The following is a 26,959-nucleotide window of genomic DNA, read 5'->3' on the forward strand; positions in this document are numbered from 1 at the left end:
TGGATGAGTAGGCCATAGAGTGATGATACTCCTTTTATTTCTATCTTGTTACATGGACTCGTAGTTGTTGGTATTTGTTTTGTTTGGCACTTTTATTAGACTTTGGTTTGTATTTTGGCCATAAGGCTGTATTTTGGATACTCTTCAGACTTTTATGCAAGATGTTGGTGTCGGAAATACTTTCCGACTCTTGTATATATTGCCAAGGACTTACAAAGTGACGATTTAGGGGATTTTTGACCTGTGGCTACTCGATCGAGTGCCTCTCGCTCGGTCGAGTAACTGCAGGGGTGACATTCTGGTTGCATTCTGATCTTGACATACTCGATCGAGTGCCTGGTAAGCTCGATCGAGTAAGGCCAACTCGATCGAGTGCCTTACGAGCTCGATCGAGTGCCCCTGTTTGGTGCTTATTTCATTTAAACAATTGTTTCTATCTCCATGTGGTGGTTCTTGTTATAATGTTTCTTGTTGTGGATGCCTTATATCATTGTTCCGTCCCAACGGTGGTTAAACAACTGTGTATATTTGAATAATGTATGCAATTTCGATGATATTTATATAATTTCGTATGTTAAATCATATTGTCTCGGGTACCGTTGTGCGTAATGGTTATAACTCTTGTTGTACAATTTGCCTGGTTGTATAAGAAAGTAATTGATGCCATGGTTGATAGTTGATGATAGAATGCCTAGTTGTGTGTTCACTTTGCCAAAAGTTTCATATATATATATGAGTCATATGTATATAATGTCAAGGAAGTGTCATAGTTGACATGAGTCCAAATGCGTAATATGGTTTGTTCGTAAAGTCTGAAAGGAATAATATTTTATCGACTTGCGTATTCGTAGAGTTGTTTTGTTGGTGAACATCGGGGACGAAGTTCCTTTTAAGAGGGGAAGAGTAATGTCGCGTGGAAAGTGACATAATTATAGCAATTTTATAGTGCTTTTATGTCAATTTTGAAGTAGTTAAAATGGTTGTTGAGGTAATTTCGTAATAGTTATTGTGCAGTTGAGTAGTAGTTTGTAATTGTTGAATGGAACAGCATGTTACTGTATCTTATTTTCAATTAGTTGTCCTCTGTGTTATAATGAAATTGGAAGTTAGTAGCAATTAGTAGAGTTGTTGTTAGTAGAATTGTGTTGTGTGGTTGAAGTAATAGAGTGGAATGAATGATGTGTTGCTGCGAATCAGTAATAAGACCGTCGTTTTTGAGTTTTTTGTAGCTAATAGTTGTTGGCAAGTAATTGATGAAGGATTAGTCTGATAGTTGTGCTGGTTTACGTTTGAGTAATAACATGAGATGAGTACAAGTAATAGTTGAGTTGGTTGTTCTTATGTACAGTGTGTGTTTAGTGATTCGATGGGGAGTTGTGTTGTGTAATATGTGCTAGGGTAGATGATGATGATGGCTGATGAACGTGCATAGTGGGGTAATATTTCTAAACGGTTGTGTTGACCTGTGTCGGACGAACAGTGGTGGTTGCTTTAGTTCCTTTGACCTTGTCTTGCGGGGGAGGATGAGTCGAACTTCGAGGACGAAGTTCCTTTTAAGGGGGAAAAACTGTAATACTCGTCCTTTTAGGGACCCGTTGACTGACATTGACTGACCCTGGTCACCTATCTTGACCTTCGGGAACCTTACGAGTGATGACTTGTGACGATGTGAGCTTTGGTTTGTGTGTTACTCGATATATCTGAGGCTTCTCGATCGAGTAACTAGGGATCTCGATCGAGTAGAGGTCACTCGATCGAGTAAGTTGGTTACTCGATCGAGTAACGTGTTTGCAGCGGGGAATTATATCGATAATCGTGAAATCCCAAATCATTTCACTATCTTCTTCCTAAACCTAAATGTCGTCACCTCTCTTCTCCTTCACCATGGTTCACCTTCTTGAGGTCCTTGTGAGTGCCTACACCTTAGGAAGGGGATGCTTGAGTCGGGTAGCGGTCTTGACATCGGATTGCTTTGTATAGGTATGTCGTCGTCATCATCATCGTCGTCCTTGTTTTCGGTTATGTTATAGAAGTAGTAATAGATATTTGTGGTGATTGTATAGGTGGTTTTCATGGTTGATGGGTATCTTGTGATCGGACGCGGAATTGCTGCGGTTTGCTAAAGGTAGGTTCGCCTACTCAGTATCGTGGATTGTCTAGAGAGTCTATTGATGTTGTTTGGTTGGTTTATAGTCAGTGTTGTTGATTGGTTGTGATAGTTGTAATGTTGTGTTGGTATAGAAGTTGGTGATTGTTGTTGTACAGCTGATTGTGATTGTTCGTCTGTGGCCCTCGAGGTGCGTCCTCGGCTGAGTGGAGTCACTTACGGGAGTGGGTTCACGCCCTTGATTCGCAATCCGTGAAACCCGCCACGGGAAGGGATGTGCACATAATGGGTTTATCGCTCGAATAGATGAGCAGGGCTTAGGTGGGAACGGCTCAGTACAAAAAAAACACGGCAAACTGACGGAAAAAAACCGTCAGAATGGCCTATTTTCCGTCAGGAATACGCCTTCCGGACGGTTTTTCCGTCAGGATAAAAGCGTCACTACAATTGGTCACAGAAAATTATTTTCTAACGGTATTTTCGTCAGAGGCTCATTTCCTGACGGTTATTCCGTCAAAAAGTTACATTTAGGGTGACGTAGCAAGTCAACCTGATGTTGACTTTACTGACGGAAAATCCGTCAGGATTGTAAGCTTTCTGATGGAATTGCCGTCAGAAGGTCAACTTAACTGACGGTTTTTCCGTCAGGATTCTTCAATTCCTGACGGATTTTCCGTCACTAAAGTCAACTTAGGCTGACTGTTTTGACGGTATTTCCGTCAGGAGTCTTGTATTTGTGACGGATTTTCCGTCAGTATGGTCAACATTTTGTTGGCTTTCCTGACGGAATTTCCGTCAGGATCTATCTGGGCATTGGCTGGAAACAGCAGCTTGCTGCCTAGCCACAATGCGGATTTTGCATTGTTTTTACGCACCAAACCTGCAAAAACCAAATACAACCGTCGACCGCCAAGCGGGAATCTATTATCATGTCGACCGCATGAGCGGGAATCATTCATACACAACCAAAGTATCGATAGAAAACCAAACACGATTGGAAGAACGAAGTTATTACATAAAAACTAAAGGTCAAATTTTTACATGTCTCATAAAATAATGTCTTTTACATACCAACTAAACTACTAATCCATAATCATAAGTGTCCTAACGTAGCCTTAACTAAACTACTAACATAAGAACATAGACGACGGTACTAATAATTACCTAGAGGCTCAATATAGTCACTACCAAAGCCATGCCCGCCATCCTCATTGTCTTCTCTACGGAAAGCGCGGGCGAAACCTGAGCACGAGGGAGGGGGTTGAGATGCGCGCATCTCAGCCAAAGCTTATTTCATTTCTGCCATTTGCTGAGCTTGGAGACGGACTGTTTCTTGAGTGGTGCGCATTTCTTCCTCTAGAGTTTGTTGTGCGGCTCGCTCATTGTTTATTTGGGTGGCAAATTGACTACGCTGGGTAGGAGTGTAAGAGAATGATCGACGAGTACCTTTGTTAGACGGACGTTCATACTATTGTTCGGCCGCTACATCACCGTTCCCGAAAAATCTTCCACGATTGTCAAAACCTTCGACAGTGGTGTAGAACGAACGTTACTCGTCTGGAGCCTCTCCGGGGGGCGTTGGTCGACTCATCTCTTCTTGATAAACGGCCTAAAAGAAAAACAAATAAGGAAAAAATGATGTTATATTTAAAAATGAGGAAAATATAATAAATATTAACATTATGAATTAGAGAAATACAATAAATATTAACAACTTACGTCGGTCTTAGCAGCTCGAGGATTAACTTACGGTACCCACTTGTGGACCAACCGGAAAGCATGCCATATGCCGGGAAATCATTGATCGTCCACATTAATGCAGCCTTTAATTGAAAATTTTGTTTCTTAGAAACATCGTAGGTGTACACGCCGGTTTCCCAAAGTTCTTTCAACTCTTTAATCAACGGTTGCACGTACACATCCAAATTTGTCTTAGGGTTCTTAGGACCTGGAACGAGCAGAGATAAGAACATAAATTGTCTCTTCATACATAACCAAGGAGGTAAGTTGTATGGAGTGACAATCACAGGCCAACATGAGTAATTCCTCCCAAATTGCCCATAAGGATTAAATCCATCTGTACACAAACCAAGCTGAACATTACGAGGCTCACTTGCAAATTCTGGATGCTCTCTATCAAAATGTTTCCACGCTTGACCATCAGTTGGGTGTGCCATTGTCCCCCTTTCCCTTAATCGAGAGTTTCTATGATGCCAACTCATCTCACCTGCTATCTGCTTGGTTGCATATAATCGTTGTAACCTTGGCGCAATCGGGAAATAAGTTAAAGGTGTACAAGGAATTCGCCTCCCACTTGAATTTTTTGTACTTTTATACCGAGATGCTTGACACTTTGTACATTCCTCAAGATTAGCATTTTCCTCCCAGAAAAGCATGCATCCAGTAGGACATGCATCAATCTTCTGGTGGGGTAGTTGGAGTCCCTTAAGAACATTCTTAATCTCATTAAAATTGCGCGCCATGTCATTATTCTTTGGAATAATGTCACCTACGAACGACACAAACCCATTCGCGCATCTAAGAGATATGTTTTTCTCACATTTGAGTGTTACCAACCTAGCTGCCGCTTGCAACAAACTCATATTACTTCCCTCATACACTGGTTGTTCGGCTTTTTCTAGCATTTTATAGAAGGAAGCAACTTGGGGGTTTGGGGTTTCATAACGCACTTCTTCATCGCTAAGGTCGTGGGGATTGAGTTACTCCTCCAATATTTGTTCAACATTATCACGTAATGCATTTTCCACGAGCTCACGGTAAGGATTTTCACTAACTACGATACTACTTGAACTTCCTTCAGTAGGCATTTCCTCACCGTGATACGTCAATACATAGTAATTATCGGCAAAATCATTCGACCAAAAATGATATTCAACTACTTTTTTCCCTTTAAAAGCTATGTTATTGCATTTCTTACATGGACATCTTATTTCACCAAAATTCTTATACATACTACTTTGTTCCACGAAGTTAATAAACTCTTTCACCCCCTTTGCAAATTCACGCTTCGGTTTATTTTTTTCGTCTAATCTTTCATACATCCATTGTCGTTCTAATCTTTTCATGTTTATATATATCTACAATTCAATTTGTTTGTATATATGTTATAAAAACACAATAACAACCAAAAATAATACTCAATAAACATTATCACCAACAAATAACTATTGTCAACAAGTAGTCTTTTTTTTTTTTTTTGAATTGGGTCCTTATCACTCCAACCTAAACCCATCAATGTACGTTTCAAGTCACTAGCAAACACACACTTGTGATTTATTAATGAGGAAACAATTCGGCAGCAATTCCCCTTAGTTCTCCAAATACACAATGTAGAATAAATAATTACTTTACATATGCATTCAGAGAACATTAAAGGAATTGTCACCGAGCTCTTTCCTCATTAAAAAATCACAAATATATGTTTACTACCTAAGTGACTTGAAACGTACAAAGACAGTCCCAAACGGGGACTATTCAAAAATTACTCCTAATGAGTACTTTTTGAACGGGTACTAAGTCAATGTGAACATTAATATTTCCATAATATTAAAAACAAAACTAAGTAACATGACTAATTTTTCATTTTAAATATCTAATCTAATTAACATTAATTTTAACACGAATTTTAACACTTAAAAAAAATATCTTCTATCCTAATTCAACATGCATCAACACTAAGTACTACTAATTAACCTACTAAGTACTACTAACTATTACACAAATTTTAACACTTCAAAAAAAAAATGGCTTCTATCCTAATTCAACATGCATCAACACTAACTACTACTAATTAGACTAATTAAACAAAAAAATTAATTAAAAAGAGATTAAAAATACCTAATTAATTTTACTAATAAGTAAAAAGGAAGGATGTCGGACTGTTTGGCGACGGTAGCAGGGGTCGACGGTGGCGGTGGTGGCGGTGGACGGCGGCGTTGGTGGCGGCGGCAACAACCTATACAAACAACAAAAATAAAGACAAGAAAAGGAAATAGGAAAAGGAAAAAGGAAAAGGAAGAGATAAACGACAAACCTGGAGTGGTGGTGGTGGTAGGCGGAAGGAGAGGGTGGTGGTGCCGGTGTAGTGGTGTCGGATTTGGGGAGATTTAAGGAAAAAATTGATTTGGGGGAGAAAAAACAAATGACGATATGAACAAGGTGCCGCGGTATTTATAAACGTCCTGACGGAAATTCCGTCAGGATCCCGTGTTTTTGGAAATACTGACGGAATTTCCGTCAGGAAAGTCAAACACTGTTTGACTTTCCTGACGGAAACCCCGTCAGGTTCTTGAAAATCCTGACGGTATATCCGTCAGATGGTTACTTCAATTATTGCTGGTTGGGCAAATAATTGAGAGACACATCTGACGGATTATCCGTCAGGAGTTTGATAAATACTGACGGCTTTTACGTCAAAACGTAATGGCGCCTTTGGATTTTTAACGCGCCAGTAATTTCTGACGTAGTGTGACGGATATTCCGTCAGTAATTGACTTCTGACGGATTTTCCGTCACAAGTCCGTCAATATTTTTTGATATCTGACGGACTTCAAATTCCGTCACATGTACCGTCAGTTTTCCGCGTTTTTTTTGTAGTGGCTGCGGTCCTCCACTAAGGAAGGTCTTGATAAGGCTCCTTGGTAGATGGGGGTGTTACACTTCTCCTCTCCTTCCCTCACTTCAAATGATCCTTCATCTACCTCTTCAAATCTTTATTCTCTCACTTCACACTCCTTCTTTCTTCTCCAACTTTCTATACAAATGTCGCAGGATGATTTTGTAAACATAAATTTAGAGGATCTTGATTGCAGTGATAATTATAGATGAGTACTTACGTGGAGTAGTCATTAGATCTGATAAGGAGATCCTTGAAATCAACAAGAAGATAAACTCCAATCTTTTGCCTTCTCCTGCCTTCCTTATTCTCTAATTCTCTTCTTGTGTGTTTCTCTTAATGAATATGAATTAGGTTAAAACCACAAACAGGTGTAGCTTTTATTATATAGGTGGCAGGAGGGGCATAATTAGATAAGTGGGCCTAATATGTTAATGGCCTGTAAACATTAACCGTAATCCACTTAGTCTATTACTCCGACTAAAAACCCGAAATATCATATTTAGCTATTATCTATTAGAGTGTAGACGTCGATAATTAGGTCCACATAATAGAGAATTAATATGATAATTCTTACATTCTCCCACTTGGACCATATTACTGACCTAAACATAATGTCACGTGCAAACAGAGTCATAAGTCGCGCAGAAAACTAAATGAATACATAATGGGTTTATCTTAATTACCCTGATCATTCCGAACAACTGGTTGAGTCATGGCGGAAACACTACTATACAAGAGAAGTGGTCCTTCCATATACTACGGACCAATCGTTTAGAATAATCAGTCTGTACAAGGAGCAAACATAATTCCCGATAATGTCCTTGAGGAAAAAGACTGATTCTGTTAATCGTGCAATAATAATGTATACAATAACAATAATACGATACAGAAAATCGTTCGGAAACCATCATCATAAGAAAACATAAGTTGATTAATCAAAACATAAGTGTCATCATTACAAAACACTAGCATGATCCAAACACAAACGAAAAGCCTTAATGATTATCCTCCAGACCCATATCAGTAGCATGCTTTAAAAATGTCTTTGGAGGTAACCCCTTAGTTAAAGAATCTGCTATATTGGCACTAGTCGTGATGTGCTCAATTGACACAATGTTTTTCCGAACTTCCTCCTTAACTGATAGGTATTTCATTTCCATGTGTTTTATACCTTTAGAATACCTATCATTCTTCGAAAAGAAGGCGATTGCGGCATTATCACGGTAAATTTTTTGGCCTTGCAAAGAATTCATAATGCTAATTCCTGAAAGAAAGTTCCGCAACCATAAAGCTTAAATAGTAGCCTCAAAGCACGCTACAAATTCAGCTTCCATAGTGGATGAGGCAATAATTGTCTGTTTAGCACTCTTCCAGGAGATTGCCCCCTAGCTAAAGCAAACACATAACCAAAGGCGCTTTTCCTTGAGTCCACACATCCTCCAAAATCCGAGTCGGCATATTCAATAACCTCAAGTGATCAAGTATGTCTATAAGTGAGCATTTTGTCCCTTGTTCCTTTTAAGTACCTTAAAACTTTCTTAGCCGCACTCCAATGACCCATTCCGAGATTGGTGATATCGACCCAACATACCCACTTGCAAAACTTATGTCGGGTCTTGTACAGGACTGCGCATACATTAAGCTTCCAACTAGAGATGCATAAGGAAAGTTTTTCATGGCATTTCGTTCTAGTTCAGTCTTAGGACACATACTTAAGCTAAACTTATCCCCTTTCTGAATAGGAACATCATTGGGATTACATTTTACCATGTTAAATCTTTCTAAGACCTTCATGATATAGGCTTTCTGAGACAACCCTAATGTCCTTTGTGATCTGTCTCGAGATATTTCCACCCCGATCACATAGGACGCCTCTCCCATATCTTTCATCTCAAAGTTGCTTGATAGGAAATATTTAGTTTGATGTAATAGTCCCAAATCATTGCTTGCGATGAGTATATCATCGACATATAAGACCGAAAATGCAAACTTACTCCCACCGATCTTGGTATATACAACGATCAACGGTGTTTTCTTGAAACCCAAAGGAGGTGATGGTATTATGGAACTTAATATACCATTGCCGAGAAGCTTTCTTAAGCCCATAAATGGACTTCTTTAATATACAGACTTTGTCCTCTTTGTCATCAATAATAAAGCCTTGGTGAGCCATATAGACTTCTTCTTCCAAACTCCCATTCAAGAATGCCGTTTTCACATCCATTTGATGTAGCTCTAAGTCAAAATGAGCTACTAAAGCTAAAATGATCCGTAAAGAATCCTTCTTAGAAACTGGAGAGAAGGTTTTATTATAATCAATGCCTTCTTTTCGATTAAAGCCTTTAGCTACCGTCGGCTTTATGTCGTTCAATATTACCTAAGGAGTCGCGCTTAGTCTTAAAGACCCACTTGCAGCCGATGACCTTATGACCCTCGGTAAATTGACCAACTCCGGACCTCATTCTTAGCCATAGACTCCATCTCTTCTTTCATGGCATTAATCCATTTATCGGAATCATCACTATTCATAGCTTGTGAAAACGTGCTTAGGATCATTATCCACACTAATGTCAAATTCACATTGATATACTTCATAGTCATCTAAAATAGCTGGCCTTCTAGGTCTTGTGGACCTTCTTAATGTTATTTGGGTGTTGTATCAACAACCTCGGTGGCGATGTTATCATTCGGGAGTGGAGGATCATCAACATTAGGTTCCACAATATTGGTGAGTCAATATTATCATTATGTGGAACTTCATCAATAGAAATTGGGGGCAAAGGAACTGGAATTGCCACCCTAACCTCATTGATGACGACATCCCTTACCTGATCACTCCCACTAACTTCGCCATTCTCAAGGAATTTGGCATTTCCGGTTTCAACAATTCTTGTCTTGTGTGTAGGACAGTAAAACCTATACCCTTTGGACTTTTCTGGATAGCCGATAAAGAAACCACTAATGGTTCTAGGATCAAGCTTCCTTTCAAGTGGATTATAAATGCGTGCCTCTGCTGGGCATCCCCATACATGTAAGTGTTGAAGACTCGGTTTCCATCCTTTCCACAGTTCAAATGGTGTCTTTGAAATCGCTTTCTCTGGGAACCCAATTTCCAACATACACGGCGATCATAAGGGCATGCATCCACAACTTCATGGGTATATTGGTATTACTCATCATTGTCCTCATGACCTCTAATAGGGTTCGATTACGCCTCAAGCAACACCATTCATCCATGGAGAACCAGGAGTTGTGTCTTGAGGGACAATACCCAAACTTTCAAGGAGTTTTGCAAAAGGACCAGGATGTTGTCCTGATTCATCATATTTGCCATAATATTCACCACCCCTATCTGACCTTACGATTTTCACTTTCTTTCCCAATTGCCTTTCCACCTCCTTAATGTAAACCTCTAAAGTTTTTATTGATTGAGATTTTTCATGCAAAAGGTAAAGATAACAATAACGTGAATAATCATCAATAAAGGTGATGAAATATTTCTCTCCGCTCATGGAGGGAACATCAAATGGACCACATATGTCTGTATGTATAATTTCTAAAAGAGCAGTGCTTCTTGTGGACCATTTCTTGGTGTGTTTGGTTTGCTTACCCTTAATGCATTCCACACACGTCCCAAAATCCGTAAAATCAAGAGAAGGTAGTATATTGTCTTTAACCAATATGCTCATTCTTTCTCTTGAAATATGGGCCAAACGTTTATGCCACAAGAAGGAGGAACTTTCATTAGACCTTCCACGTTTCGAACTAACATTATTATGCAGGGAAACATTATGAGAAACACAAAGAGATTCTGAAAACAATTTATCTAAATAAATTCGATACAATCCGTTTTCCAAAATTCCAGAACCAACAAAAATATTGTCTCGAAACATACTGAAACAACCTTGTCCAAAACTTAATTTAAAACCATCATTATCTAACTTAGAAACTGAAATTAAATTGCGTCCGAAGGAGGGAACATAAAGAGTATCCTCCAACTTCAACTTAAATCCAGTGCTTAATTCCAAGCTAAACCTTCCAACGGCTTCTACGGAGACTTTATCTTTATTCTCCATGTATAAGGAGGCCTCATTTGGATTTATAGTTCTTGTCGTAAGGAATCCCTGCAAGGAATTCGAAACATGTACATTAGAGCCTGAATCTAGCCACCATGTATTAGAAGGAACTTCAACATAATTTGATTCGAAACATACTAAAGCCAAAGACTTACTCTTCTTTTCGAACCAATTCTTACGCTTTATGCGTCATTCGAAAGTGCCAGGTTTCTTACGGAAAAAACAACTTTCTGCTTCTTAATATCCTTCTTTATGCCGAGATCCAGAATGACTTATCGGAAGGGCGGACTTCATGCCCTTTCTGTTTCCAAACTTACCCTTAGATTTCCCGCTTACATGATGCACATGATGTGCCGGGATAAGCCAAGACTCTTACTTGAGGCATCAGCCTCATCTTTTGTTTGATTCTTGTTGCTTCTGAACCAGTTTATTGGTCAATTCATTAACACTCCAAATTTCCTTAACAGTGTTGTAATGAAGATGGAAAGCATCAAACTTATCGGCAAAGAGTTGATGATAAACTGGGCGAGGAACGGATCCTCAACTTTCATGCCCAGTTTTCCCAACTTATTTGCCAGATTGATCATGTCTAACACATCTTCTTTGCATGGTGGTTACACTCTCATTATACTTAGTAGTGGTAAGTTCAGACATAAGCCTTCCTGCTACCGCTTTATCGGTGAGTCCGAAAGCGTTCTTAATGATTTCCATGTACTTGTTGGGCGTGTTCTGACTGTCTCGAAATGGAGGACTTAATGTTTGGTGCAGTGGTAAGACGCAAAAACTTTAGGCAAAGACTATCAGATTTCTTCCACCAGTTATACTCTTCAAGTACTTCTTTACTCGCATCGTGTTGGTTGGTGGAGCCGATTGATAAGCACTTGATCGAGTTCAAGGATCCCTAAATAGAACTCGAGATGCTCTTTCCATTCTGAGTAATTAGTACCATCAAGTTGTGGAACAGCTTGGACACAGTTATTGAGAGAGCTTTGCAATGGTACTGCATTATGAACAATGCTCAAAACATTAGGCTTTGAGTTTAACACACAATAGCAATTATGACTAAGACTTGAAACTTAAATGAGTAACTCATAAACATTTATCAGGCAAGTATAGTATCTGTGGACAACCTACACATGCTTAATTACATAATAGAGTATACCCTCCTTAATGAGTGTTTCACTTTAATGTCAGGTTACCTGTGGGTAAAACCCTAATACAAGTTACTTTACTCTCCTTAATGGGTGTTTTACTTTAATGTCAGGTTACCTGTGGGTAAAACCTTAATACAAGTTACTTTACCCCATTAGATGCTTAGTCAGAAATTCACTACATAATTTGAGTCCACTATGGCGAACCTCAACCTAATGTGAATGTTCAATATGATTCCATTATGAGATTTGATCGCGTACGAGATAAAATCACTGTGGTGAATTTCAAGTTGTCATAATGCGAAAGTCTCTTACATTCGATATCAAATAATATATTTACACAAATAATATGTAGGCTTACAACAATAATATGATAATTATATTAACTTATGTACTTAATAACATAAATATCACACGAGCATACATAATCAAACATAAGGTATCGTAAACTATAATGCGAGAAGGAACTTATTCATGTTTAAGAGTTTCGATCGAGTGAAACATTAGCTCGATCAAGAACTATTATGAATAAAACAAAAAATCATAATTTTTAACCAAAAACGTCCTGAAACTCAATTAAGACGTCAGAATTAGGCTTAAAAACGCTAACCCTGCTATGCAGTCTGATTTAGAACGCCGTTTACACTCGAAAAACATTATTATAACATCAAAATCCGACACTCAAAACTGATGAACAGTAACTTTCTGCGTGAACAGTGCTCGTGAATAGTGTTGTCGGTGAACAGTGTAGATGTGCGATAAAGAACCATAAACAATAAAATACAAACATCATACGAATTGAAATAATTCGATTAGGACATCATAAGAATTGAAATAATTCAATTAGGCCATCATAAGAATTGAAATAATTCAATTAGGGCAGCATAAGAATTGAAGTAATTCAATTAGGGCAGCGGAAACAATCATAATTAAACATTAATTTCATTCAAAAGACATAATTGAAACATTAATCAGAACTATAACTGCAATCACAATCCTGCTCTGATACCACATGTAAACATAAATTTAGAGGATCTTGATTGCAGTGATAATTACAGATGAGTACTTAAGTGGAGTAGTCATTAGATCTGATAAGGAGATTCTTTGAAATCAACAAGAAGATAAAATCCAATCTTTTGCCTTCTCCTGCCTTCCTTATTCTCTAATTCTCTTCTTGTGTGTTTCTCTTAATGAATATGAATTAGGTTAAAACCACAAACAGGTGTAGCTTTTATTATATAGGTGGCAGGAGGGGCATAATTAGATAAGTGGGCCTAATATGTTAATGACCTGTAAACATTAACCGTAATCCACTTAATCTATTACTCCGACTAAAAACCCGAAACATCATATTTAGCTATTATCTATTAGAGTGACTGACGTCAGTAATTAGATCCACATAATAGAGAATTAATATGATAATTCTTACAGATTTAATGTTACACTTTGTCCCAGATTCAGAGAATGAGTTTGATGGTTTAGATCAAGAACTTGAAGATTCTCATTGTTTGCAAGATTCAATAAATCTAAACAAGGTCAGGTGATTCTTATTTTCCGATTTTTATCATTATTTTGTGAATTTAACATTGTAGATCGATCTGGAGTTAACAGTAAATCTAACACTTGATTGAAAAAGATACATTGAAAATATAAATATTATGCGAGATTTTGGTTTGCATGTCACTAATTTTGTTATGGTTCTGTATTACTCACGGTGTTTCAATGATTGTTTCTTACTAAGGATAAAAAGATACTTTATAGAGTAATATCAAATCCTTTTTTTTAACGCGTACCTTGAGGAAACACGTTAGAAAAACTGAGATCCAATATATAAATTCGATATTATTGTAGGAAATTCTAACAATTAAACTTGAAGTTTTGAGAACATTTAAGATATTTTTAGAGTGTTTCTCGACACCTGTTTATACGATTTCAAGCAATTATACGTTGTTGTAATAAAAAATTATTATCAATCTGAAGTGAGGTAATGCATAAATACGATAATTGAACTTTCACCATAACTAAATGACAATTTATCAAGAATAACAGTATTAGAAATTATTATTTCTCTATCAAGGTAGATTGAGGAGATTCTCTCTATATTTATGGTGTAATCACTAATACAGACATACCTTTATTATCATATTTTTCCAAAAAGCCTTAATATTCTTTTTAAGTCACTAAGATTTCACTTTCTTTTATCATTTTCGTATAACTTAAATAATCCTGCGTTTTGCAAATTTTTATATAAGTGCATGCGATTTTAAAAATTACTAATACCCTTTTATTTCATTAGATTTTCACTTTAGTTTGACATTTTTATTTTATCATTAAGGCTATTATATATCTAATATACTGCAATTAAGTCTATTTGTATTATATATTAAATGCATATAGATTACAAATCTAGAATAATTGAGAAGGAAAATTGTTGAGAGCTTGTTAACTAAATGACAAATCTACAAGCAAATTAAAATATAGAGTTCTAAATAAACTGATTACATAGTGATTTGTCAACTTTTATGCAAATCCTCTCTATATAGATACCAAGATAAATACTCCTCTTTAAGTAATCATTCACTTAAATATATTTACCAATGTAACCTCAACATATTAATCAGTAACAATAGCCTTGAAAAAAATTTAACATGGTTTTATTTGCATTTTAATCAAACCAAAACTTGTTCACGATGCAAATTTTCCGGAAAAACGAAATCTTGTGAAATAACAACATCATTTTAACTTGATTCAAAACATTATACGACTTCTTTTAGTAACCATCAAAACCTTTGACATAAGGAAGTAAGAATGGAGAATAAAATCAAATTTTCGGTGTAACGCTCTATCTTTCGAAAATTAGGCGAATTTTTAGATGAAATTCCTAATTTGACTCGTTACTTCGCATTATTAGCAAGAATTTTACTTTCAAGCGACCGTCTAAGTAAACTTTTAAGCATGAAAACCGAAATCTGGATAGGTACACTACTCATTTGTCGAAACTTTGAGGAAAATATTAAGACACATTCTCAATTTTAAGATCACACATAGCACTACTAGCCAAATTTGGAACTCTATATGAGGTAACTAAACCATGTTTTAAGTGTAAAAATCAAAATGTAGGCATACATGCCATGAAAGTCGAAATTTTGACAACACTTTGGGATAAAATATTCGATTTTAGTTAAAATATAGCATCATTAATACGGGTGGTAGTCTTACAAGGAACTAAAACAAGTTTTACACTTGAAAAATCAAAATTTGGGCATGAATACCCTAATTTTCGAAATTTTTGAGACAAAATTTTAAGACAAAATTTCAAATGTAGACAAGATCTAGCACTAATAACAAAGGTTAAGCCTTTATTGATCAATTAGACCAAGTAACCAACACACACAAAAAAAAAATCAAATTATTGCCTCAAGAACCCTAATTACGAAATTAATCAATTTGGGGCAAAATTCAACATGAAAATTTCATGTTTAACAACATGGGTATACAAAGTTGGCTACTAGTATGAATTAAACAAAAACATGCAAATAATTGGCAGAACTTAAAGAAATTAGAGTAGATCTAAACAAAATTAAATTGGAAAAAAATAGGAGGAAAAAGAAAATCACTTACTTTGGTTAATTAACAAAGATTAAGGAAGATAAATGGAGTAGTAAACTTGAGTGATTTCAAGAATGGGCAACAATGGAGTCTTTGTAAGATTTTTAGAGAGTTTTTGGTGCTTGAAATTATGAAGAAAGAAGAAGATTGAGGGAGATAAGAATAAGACATATACACAGATTACCCGAAATTTGCAGTCCAGAATTGGCACTCGGTGGAGTGATCCATTTTCAGATTCTGGAAAAATGGTCCACTCGGTCGAGTGACATAGCCCACTCGGTTTAGTGTCTAGTACTCGACCTAGTGTTGACTCGCACTCGGTTGAGTGCGTCACTATGGCTTGCAATTCCCGACTAAGATAGAAAGAGTATCGTTCCTGCAAGGAAAGAGAATGTTCGGGAGTCCACCGATAGCCGGTGACCCATCCCAAGTTAGCTAGCTCGTCATTTTCTTACTGACTCCGATTTACTACTTCTACACTAGTAGGTATTACTACTCATACTTCCAACCATAACACTATCGACTCCTATACTCTTATACGGTATGAAAATGCCAAACAACGGGACTAATATCTCTCACACAACAACATGCAATAACTACTCCCGAACGCATTAAGCATATCAATCCTTGTCATTCATCTTTCGCATGTTAACATATGCCACGTCATAAATAACCACACAATGCAAGAAATTCATCAACTTACCAAAGCAAACATGTAAGCACATCACGTTTCACATAGCGTTCACCCATATTTAGAACCATCCATGTAGTTTATCGGTTAAGACAATATGAACTAATTTTGATATGAGGGCGCCTACTCATACAATGCCGACCTCCTATTGTACTCATATCGGGTTCATTTATTAGACACACCTAGGTTCATTTTGGTTCATTGGTTTATGTTCTAAAATTGTCGCTCTGATACCACTTTGTAACACCCCCTTCTTACCCGACCAAGGTAATCAGGAGATGTTACCTTCTCGGTTTTTCGAGGCAGTGAAATCGAAACTACAATTAAGAAACACTTATATAATTAACATGTTTAGTGAATTACATAACGAATAAAACAATACTAAATGTAAACTAGACATTATACAACCCAACTATCAACTATGTCGACTATCATCTAACTATACAACTCGACTCCAAGGTCCAAAGCTCGTCCCGTCTCCCGCGTGATACCAAACCAAACCTATAAATTAACTGCTCCCCATATGATCGGATGTAATACCCGGCATTTGTGGGATCCGTACATAGACCTAGGGACACGTGAGGGAACCCACACGTACTCGAAAGTAAAGAATGATCCTCCTACGAGACCAAGTAAGACCTAAACTAGACTTAGTAGACTTCCAGTGGACCGAGTAGAACCCCAAGTGGACCAAGTGAGTCGGCACTCGGTCGAGTGAACCGATCACTCGGTCGAGTGGTGCTGAGCTGTACCTAAGAAAGGATATTCGGGATTTTATCATATCCTAACTATATCCCATTCATTCTTCTTCTTCTTCTTCATCTTCTTCTTCTTCCTTCTTACACTAAAACTCTCTCTCTTCTCTCTAAAATGCTCCCAATGCTCTTCCCTTGTCCTTCAAGCTTGGATTAATGGTGGAACACCTCTCCTATGTCCCGATCTACCTTTGTAAGTAGAAATCTCACCTTTTCCTCTTTGTCTTATGAGTAAATTCGAGTTAGGGTTTACTAAGAGAGGTTAATTAGTATTTAGTTATGTAAAATGAGTAATTAATAACTAATAATGAGGGATTTTATGTTGTAATTTAGTATAGAGGGAATTGTGATAGTTATTACTTGATTTATATAGGATAAGACGGTTTTATGAGATGGATACTTGGTGATTTCGATTAGCTTGTGGATTATGCTAAAAGGTAGGTTAATCCTACACGGTTTCAATAATGTGATGTTGTTTAGGTTGATGTTGTAGTAAGTCTTGCATAATTAGGATATTTATATTATAACATGTTTAGTGGTAATCACAACATCATTAAGAGGATGATCATGATATATTGGTTGTGGTTCATGCATTGGTCATTATCATATATGTTGGAGGATTAGTTGTTGTTGTTGTTGTTGTTGTTGTTGTTGTTGTTGTTGTTGTTGTTGTTGTTGTTGTTGTTGTTGTTGTTGTTGTTGTTGTTGTTGTTGTTGTTGTTGTTGTTGTTGTTGTTGTTGTTGTTGTTGTTGTTGTTGTTGTTGTTGTTGTTGTTGTTGTTGTTGTTGTTGTTGTTGTTGTTGTTGTTGTTGTTGTTGTTGTTGTTGTTGTTGTTGTTGTTGTTGTTGTTGTTGTTGTTGTTGTTGTTGTTGTTGTTGTTGTTGTTGTTGTTGTTGTTGTTGTTGTTGTTGTTGTTGTTGTTGTTGTTGTTGTTGTTGTTGTTGTTGTTGTTGTTGTTGTTGTTGTTGTTGTTGTTGTTGTTGTTGTTGTTGTTGTTGTTTTGGAGACGTAAGACGGTTGGGAGACCGTCTTACACTTAAGTCGCCTCTTGGAGCTTTCCACTCCAAGAGGGATATGCACATTAATGGCTTGAGTTACAGAGGGACTCGTGTGGTTGAGACACGACGTCTGGCAGGGGATCCGGTTGGCTTCCGAACCCGGTACGTCTGGGCGTGTTCCGGTACCTATTTGTGGTTGTTGGTATGTTTGGGCGTATCCCGGTACCAATGTGGTTGTCGGTATGTCTGGGCGTGTCCCGGTACCATGGTGGTGGTTGTTCGATAACGTCTCATTCACATTAGTAGTCATGTTGCATGTTCACATTTGAGTCGTGTCATCCTTATTTGTTTATTGAAACTGACATTTGTTGTGTCGTGTAATTGTCACCTGTATCTTTTGGGGTGGCCTGTGTTGATCCATATGATATCCTTTGGTCATATGGGGAGCAGGTTAGGTACAGATTGTTTGGATAGCACGCGGGAGACGGGACGAGCTTGATGAGTCACGAGACGAGTATAGTTAGTTAGATGAGTATAGTAGACATGAGTCGTATTTTATTTATTAGTTAACGGTTTGTAATCACTAAACTTATCATTTATAATAAATGTTTCTTTATTGTATCTCTGATTCACCGCCTCGGGAAACCGAGAAGGTAACATCTCCCCATTACCTTGGCCGGGTAAGAAGGGGGTGTTACAAAGTGGTATCAGAGCGACGATTTTGGAACCTAAATCAATGAACCAAAATGAACCTAGGTGTGTCTAATAAAATGAACCCGAATTTAGCACGATAGGAGATCGGTTTTGGATGAGTGGGCACCCTCATGTCAAAACTAGTGCCTATTGCCTCGGTTGGTCACTACGTGGGTGGTTACAAATAAGGTTGAATGATATAGACAATGTTGTGTGATTGCATGAAGGATATGGCTGTGGATAAACTCTTGCATGCTATGAATCTCACATGTGTATGGAAGTTGAATCCTTAGATTAGTGTGAATAACGTGTTCTGTAAATGATTAACATGTGTTGGTGTATGGTTAATAGTTTCAATCTTTGTATCACACTGTGTGTTAATTGAATGTCTATTAGTATCCTTGATCATGTCTGAATAGTAATGGATGCTAGTGGAGTAGCCACTAGTGTTGCGATAGCGCACCATAGATGGTGAGTAGAACAACGTATGAACTAACTCGGGACGGGTCACCAATAGACGGTGGACTCCCGAACTTTGTATTGTCTTGCAGGAAATCCACCGATAAAATTCTATTGAAAATTTAGACCCAACGGAATCACTTGACCGAGTGCGAGTACCAACTCGGCCGAGTAAGCAAGCACTCGACCGAGTAGACCCAGTTCTAGGAGGTAATACATTCTGGCAAAAACCGTCACTCGACCGAGTGGGTTTACACGGACTGGACCGCTCGGCTAAGAGCTCTTATTTTCCCCAATTCTTCATTCTTATCTTCATATCTCCATATCTTCATCTCTTTCTTCACCAAAATTCCCCAAAAACCTCCATTGTTGCTCTATTTTGCTTGGAACTCATCCTATTACTTCACTTTTCTCATTTAATCCCACTAATTAGTCAAGGTAAGCATATTCATCTTCTTCCATCTTTTTCCCTAATTTGAGTTTTCTTAGATCTACTCTTAAATCCTTTGAGTTTTGTTAATTAGTTGTTTATTTTGCTTAATTCATGATACTAACAAGCTTTTTACACCATTGTTGTTAATAAAAATCAAATTTTTGTGATGAAATCTTGTCCACCATTGTTGAATTCGAAAGTAGTGTTCTTGAGCCAATAATGGGATTTTGTTGATGGTTGTTGTGTCTAATTAGACAATAAGGGCTTAACCTTTGTTCTCATGGGTGGATCTTGTTTAATATGTATAAATTTTGTCTTAAAACTTCGTCTTAAATTTTCGAATTTTAGACAATTCATGCCCAATTTTAGACTTTACATGAGTAAAACTTGGTTTAATTGCCTTATGAGACCATTGTCTTGGTTGATAGTGTGGCATGTGGTCCCAAAATGAAACCATTGCCTTATGAGACCATTGTCTTGGTTGATATTTTGTCTTAAAATTTGAGTGAATTTTTTTTTTTCCATGAACAATGTCTTTTCATGTTTTAAAGATAATTTTTCTATGTTGTGAGGTTGAGAATTTCATGGTCATTACTATTCTATAAAAAGGATTATAGGAAGTTGTGTCTCAATTTTTTGAAAAATCCGACACTAGCCATGTCAAAATTTTAATTCCTTGTTTACTACTTGCGTCATTTTCTCATGATTTCTCCAAAACTCCAAACCATGGTGCTTGAAGTAGCCTTACACTCAAAAATTTGTTCGACTTAAAGATTTTAAAATGACAACGAAGTATCTCACTTGCCCGGACCTCTTTTAAAATTTTGCCCTACTAATTCTCATTTTATTGAGCTTAGCAAATTAAATTCACGACATCAACATGTAACCTCTTCAGTAAGACTTTAAAGTGTTGGTAAATGGCTAATACGATAAGAAACTAGTGTAATGTGTCATGGTTGAGTTGAAATTTGATAAGTTGGATGATGAATAAGAATAATACATGTAATCAAAGTAATGTTTAAAAACCATGTTATATCACAAGAGTCTTTAATTTCCGGAAAAGAATTTGTAACATGTGAAAATCTTTGAAAAAAAAATTGGTTAAAATTTCAAATGAAACTATCTTTGGAGATTCCTTGCATTAGACATTCATCAATTTGAGAAGTTGAGAAAATCCTCATTCACATCCAACATTTGCTTCCAATTCTTACCTTTCCCATTCCATATCTTGTGTGTGATTCTCTTGTAGCATGACAAGGAACACTAGAACCGGTCGTGGAAGGAATGCTCGCCAACCTTAACAAGAGGCACCGCCCGCTATCACCCTCCCGGACTACCTGTCTTGGCTGTCTATAGCTTTTGGGAGTGAGGAGCACCGGGATAAGTTTGAGGTCCTAGAGACTAGGAGGATGGCCCCGACCAAGTGCATGTCGGTAAGTACCTTGGAGACCCTAGGGATAGAGAAGGAGGTGCATAACATCTTCACGGTTCTCGGATTGGAAGGTTTGTACAATTTGGAAGAGATAAGTTATCACAACCTCACCCTTGAGTTTTTGAGCTCCTTCACCAATGACAAGGAGACCCATAATGTGAGTTTTAGGCTCAAGAATACTCCTTTCAACCTAGGTAGTGATGCTTTTGCCGACCATTTAGGGGTGGGTAAGCGAGTTTTGGGTCATCATGATAAGGTTGAGAAAGACATGAAAGCTTCAAAGTATTATCATCTTTATACGAGTAAGGAAAAGGTTCGTGTGAGTAACATGAAGAGTAGTGACATTGAGCACCCCGTCCTAAAGATTTTCTTGCGCTCCTTGACCAACCTCCTCTATGGGAGGAAGGACCCGAGCAAACTTAACTCCACAGAGGTGTTGATCTTGAGCTCCTACCTTAACCCTCGCCATGAAAGCCGTCCACTTCAATGCCGTGTCTTTGGTGTGTCTTGCTCTTGGGAGGATGACCGAGGTAGACCAATGCTCCTTAGATTGTGGGGCCTTGGTGACTTTATTGGCCAAGAACTTGTTAGCTTACGAACCGGGGGCGGTGGATGCACCCATGTCCAAGAAAGTGGTTTATTTCGATCTTGATTGGTTGAGAGCTAAGTCTTGGGTGGTAGATGGAGAGGAGGACGACACCTATTCTTGAAGGGTTGATGATGAGTGGTATATGAAGCTCCCCGCCGGTGAGGATCTACCCCCGACTTCCCCTTTAGAGAGAGCGGCATCACCCTGCCCCGAGGCCCAAATGTATACCATCCCTATTAGCCTCACTTTTGACCTAGATGATGCTACCGAGAAGCGGGAGGTACCTCCGTTACCTCCCTCACCTTGTGCTCCCGTCGAGCAAGCTCCCACATCTTTTCCCCACTCCATGCCTACAACTATGATGCCCCCACCATATGTCGGGAACTTTGGCCAAGCCCCACCCACTTTTGACTCCAACTATCCCATGTCGTACCTCATACACCGAGTGAACACCGACCTTGTGTTGAGAGACATGCACGAGGCGGCCTATAATCAAGGAGTACGACCCGCCTACTGCCCTACCTTTTGGCCCGGACCTGGAGACACCTCCGGAGTCTTTAAGGCCTATGGTATCCAACCATTGGATTGAGAGATCAACTTTCCTTTTGGCGTGGGACACTTGTGTGACCCATACATGGGTGATGCCGGGATCTATCCTGGCAATGTCTACCAAGGGAGTGGAAGTGAGGTGGGAACATCCGCGGCGGAGGCCATGGACCTTAATGAAGTATGGGAGGAGGCGGCTCGTAGGGCACCGGGGGATGAAGAGGAGAATGAAGAAGAGGAAGAGGACAAGGAGGAGGAAAAAGCTCAAGGAGGAATCAAGACGGGGAAGAGTCATTCCGGGTGGGCAAGATGGGTGTCAAGCATTGACAAGAAGAGGAAGCCCTCCGCGTAGTGGTGGTTTTATGATTCGAACTCCTTAGGACCTTTGATACGTGCATTTTATATAGTCTTTATAAGCCTCTTATGCACGTATTTCTACGCGATTCTCGTAGTTTTATGCTACGAAATGCCCCGAATATTCTACTTTGGTTTGTTTTGCTTTATTTGAAGGAATGGACCCGAAAGTAGTGGAATCGAGCCTGGAACTGTCCTTTTTGCTTGCATTTAGAGGATAAGTGGGTTTGGAGCGGAAATGCTGCTGTTATGGGACGCGTAAAGTCATTTCGGAAGCTAAATCGGCAAGTCATGGCTGGAACTAACGACGCAATGATTTGGCTGAGTCAACGTCACTCGATCGAAGGCCTTTAATGCTCGATCGAGTATTTTGAAGAGGAGAAGACCTCGATCGAATGAAATCATTGTTTGATCGAAGTGGGCTTTTTAGGAGTTCCTCGATCGAGTTGCTTGTTTACTCGATCGAATGATTTTTGCTGGATTCTACTCGATCGAAGCATTTCAAAGCTTTCGATCGAGCAGAAGGATATTAGACGCGGGCCTTTCCTTTTAATTTCGTGTTTTTAGGTTTAATAATGGTCTTTCCTATTAATAGGAAAGACGTCATTAAGATTAGCTCTCTCTTCTTTTCTCTTAATCTCTTCTTCTGCTTCTTCTTTTCAAAACCTGATACTGTTCTTTAGTCCTCTATTTTCCGGATTCTAATCTGTAATTCTTTCTTTACTCTCTCTTTAATTTATTATGTTTTATTGTTCCTTTATCTCTCACTCTTGTCTTATTTACCATTATGCATAGCTAAATCTCCTGCTAGGATTTAGGGGATTCAATGAATTATTGTTAGTTGCTAATTAGGTTTACAGATCTTTCGTTGATATCATGTCTTTGTTGTTAATCACTGCAATTAACTGTAACTAGCTGCTTGAATCGATGCACTTAGCTAAATAATCTTGGTAAGCCTTGACCTAGACCGGAAGGTTGGAAGGGGTGAGACCTGCAGTGAACATTAGGATGCTTTAGTGAGGGCGGAAGCTAAGCTAATAGTGTTTTAGGGCGAATTGAGACCGGAAGGAGATATTCATTGCCCCTTAGACTGATACACGCGACCGATCTGTGACCTTAGCTGCAATTATCTGACATTAATTGATGAACCAACAATCCTAGTTCTCTCTTTCTTTGTTAATCCCTCTTATTCTTTTCTCTCGCTTTAATCTTATTTAGTTTATTTTAAACAACTCAAACCTCCAGTTTAGTGACCTCAGACAGACTAAATTGACAAGTAGATAGTGACCGCCTCCCTGTGGAGATCGACCCTACTTACTGCTGACTTCTGTTAGTGGTACTTAGGTAATTATTTTTGGTACTAAACGACGGTATCAAATTTTGGCGCCATTACCGGGGAGGCAACTATTTTATTTACTTATTTAATTTTGTCTGTTTGTAGCCTCCAGGGATTTATTCCTTGAGGCAGTTCTCATCTTTTTCTCTAGTGTTGTTTTGATAGGCCCTACAGGTCCTACCTAGGCAGTTCTAGGTAAAAGATCATCAAAGGGAAGGCTTGAGTACCTTTGATCTTCCACCTATGTTCCATCCTATGGTGCAGCAGGTGGTTTACTGTGAGAGATGTGGTGCTGCGGGGCACAATGCTGTCATCTGTCTAGTGGGATACGACCGTGTAAAAATTTGGCGTGATGAAGTCTATGCGTTTAGGCAGCGTAGACAAGATAATCATTCCGTTACATATGTGCCACCACATCCGTCTCAAGAACAAGGCTATCAAAAGCCTCCATTTGCTTGGCCACCGCAACAACAAGCTCCTCCTCTTGATAAACAAAAAGAAGAGATTGCTGAGTTGAAATCTTTGATTAAGACACTTGCACTCCAATTGCAAGAAGATGATAGATATATGGAAGCTCAATTCAAAGAGATGGAGTCTCAAATAGCTCAGTTAGCTGCTGAGATGAACTTTAGGCACGCAGAGAAGGTATACGTTACCTACACCGAGAGTGGTCTTTCCCATGAAGGACCCGAGTTGCCTATCGATACTGATGATTTGTATGACTCGGAATACGAAGATCTATCTGAAAACGACGCATTACTTGAAGATTTCTGCACTATACAGCAACAAACACTCGATCGAACTGGTTATACTGTTCGATCGAGTGAAATATTTGAGGAAGTGTTCGATCGAACAACTATTATGAGGAAGATCTCGATCGAGCAGATCTCTGTGTTCGATGATCTGCTCGATCGAGTGATATTCAAGAGGAAAGCTTTCGATCTAGTTCCATCCTTTCTCGATCGAACATATTGGCCACGGAGAGCAACGATATGTCACTTTGGTCCGTTTTGGATGACGATTTTGAAGAAGACAATGGTTATGGTGAATCCCCCATTTTCAAAGCCGAGCTGGATGCCTTGGTGGCTGCGATTTACGAGATAGAACCCACAGAGGAGGGGAATGAGAAGGTAGTTGAGTCCGGAAATGTTCCTAGCACGGTAGAGGTAATACATTCTTTTGTCAATGATTCCGACGTTAGGAGCAACCGACCTGAGGTAGTTAACGATAATTTCATTATTGTTGGTATTAATAGTAGACTATCTCATATGACTTATGCTTTATATTTCAATACTCCACCCCCTCCCAGTTGGACAAATAAGCTTATAAAGTTTCACCATATTTGTCATCGAAAATTTGTTAGGCTGAGACGATACTTTAGATTGCTTTTATATGCTCCTTCTTTATTTTGGTGCTACATATGCTCTTGTGTAGCACATGCGCAGGTTTATGATCTCATGCTAAGAGCTTTGAGTTGCTTTGATTGTGACTAACTGGAGCAATTGGTTGAAGAAATGATGGTCGAGCTGGGACCAATCTGAAACTAGCGCTGTCCGGGAGGCAACCCGGAGTTTAAATTTTTAGTTGTTTTGCTTTTAAGTTTCCATTGCGTATGTAATAAATGATTTTTACAACCATAGATTGGATCAATTAGCTTGTTTTGTTAGTTCCGTGGGTTGTTTATTGCCTTTCCTTTTAATTTCGTGTTTTAGGTTTAATAATGGTCTTTCCTATTAATAGGAAAGACGTCATTAAGATTAGCTCTCTCTTCTTTTCTCTTAATCTCTTCTTCTGCTTCTTCTTTTCAAAACCTGATACTGTTCTTTGGTCCTCTATTTTCCGGATTCTAATCTGTAATTCTTTCTTTACTCTCTCTTTAATTTATTATGTTTATTGTTCCTTTATCTCTCACTCTTGTCTTATTTACCATTATGCATAGCTAAATCTCCTGCTAGGATTTAGGGGATTCAATAAATTATTGTTAGTTGCTAATTAGGTTTACAGATCATTCATTGCTATCATGTCTTTGTTGTTAATCACTGCAATTAACTGTAACTAGCTGCTTGAATCGATGCACTTAGCTAATTAATCTTGGTAAGCCTTGACCTAGACCGGAAGGTTGGAAGGGGTGAGACCTGCAGTGAACATTAAGATGCTTTAGTGGGCGGAAGCTAAGCTAATAGTGTTTTAGGGTGAATTGAGACCGGAAGGAGATATTCGTTGCCCCTTAGACTGATACACGCGACCGATCTGTGGCCTTAGTGTAGATACCTCATTTCTGCACCTCCCGCAAACCACCCGGTGATGATTGGGCCGCATGTTTGGTACGCGGAACGATTTGTGATAGTTCGTAAGTTTATCATAAAATGATTGCTCAAACACTGATGTCTACCTCTTAATTGTCATCTACGCGTCGATACGGTCGTTTTGACAGTAATTAGAGTACATTTGGAGTCCGGACCTAAAACCGTCTCCATTTTCTGATAACCGCTAAATCCCGAGTCAGAATGTTCTGGAATGTTCCGGATATTTCTATTCCATATTTCACAATCTTTTAATCTTTGGTAAAGAATTTCCCGTAATATTCACACAAAATATTAAGAAAAATAAGATTAATCAGTTATTCCATAAATTAAACACAGAAATCTTTTTTCCGCAGGAGGAAACCACCTGGGAACAGACGCAGCAGGTGCTGCTCCTCTTCCAAGGGACGCAGTGTCTGCTGCGCCTCTTCCTAGGTCCTTTTCTGCGTATTTTTCGTATCTTTTCATATCTTTTCGAGATTCACTTCCAAAGTTTCTCCGAAAACCCTAATTCCTCCACGTGATTAGTATAAATAGGAGCCTTCGCTCTTCATATTTCTCACGCGAGTGTCCGCCCTTCTCTTCTCCCTTTGCATTCTAGACCACGTTCTTACTTTTTGGCGTCTACGTGCTTGAACATTCGACCACGTAAGCTCGGATCCTTCTGAGTACCAGCCTCGTTTGCATGACCGACCAATTTGACCAACTCCACATAATCAACTTAACTAATCTTAATCGTTTTCCTCTTACGAGGGCACTTTCGTTACATTCGAGTCGAGCATCACTA

The sequence above is a fragment of the Silene latifolia genome, chromosome 4, assembly GCF_048544455.1.
Source record: "Silene latifolia isolate original U9 population chromosome 4, ASM4854445v1, whole genome shotgun sequence".
NCBI lineage: Eukaryota > Viridiplantae > Streptophyta > Magnoliopsida > Caryophyllales > Caryophyllaceae > Silene > Silene latifolia.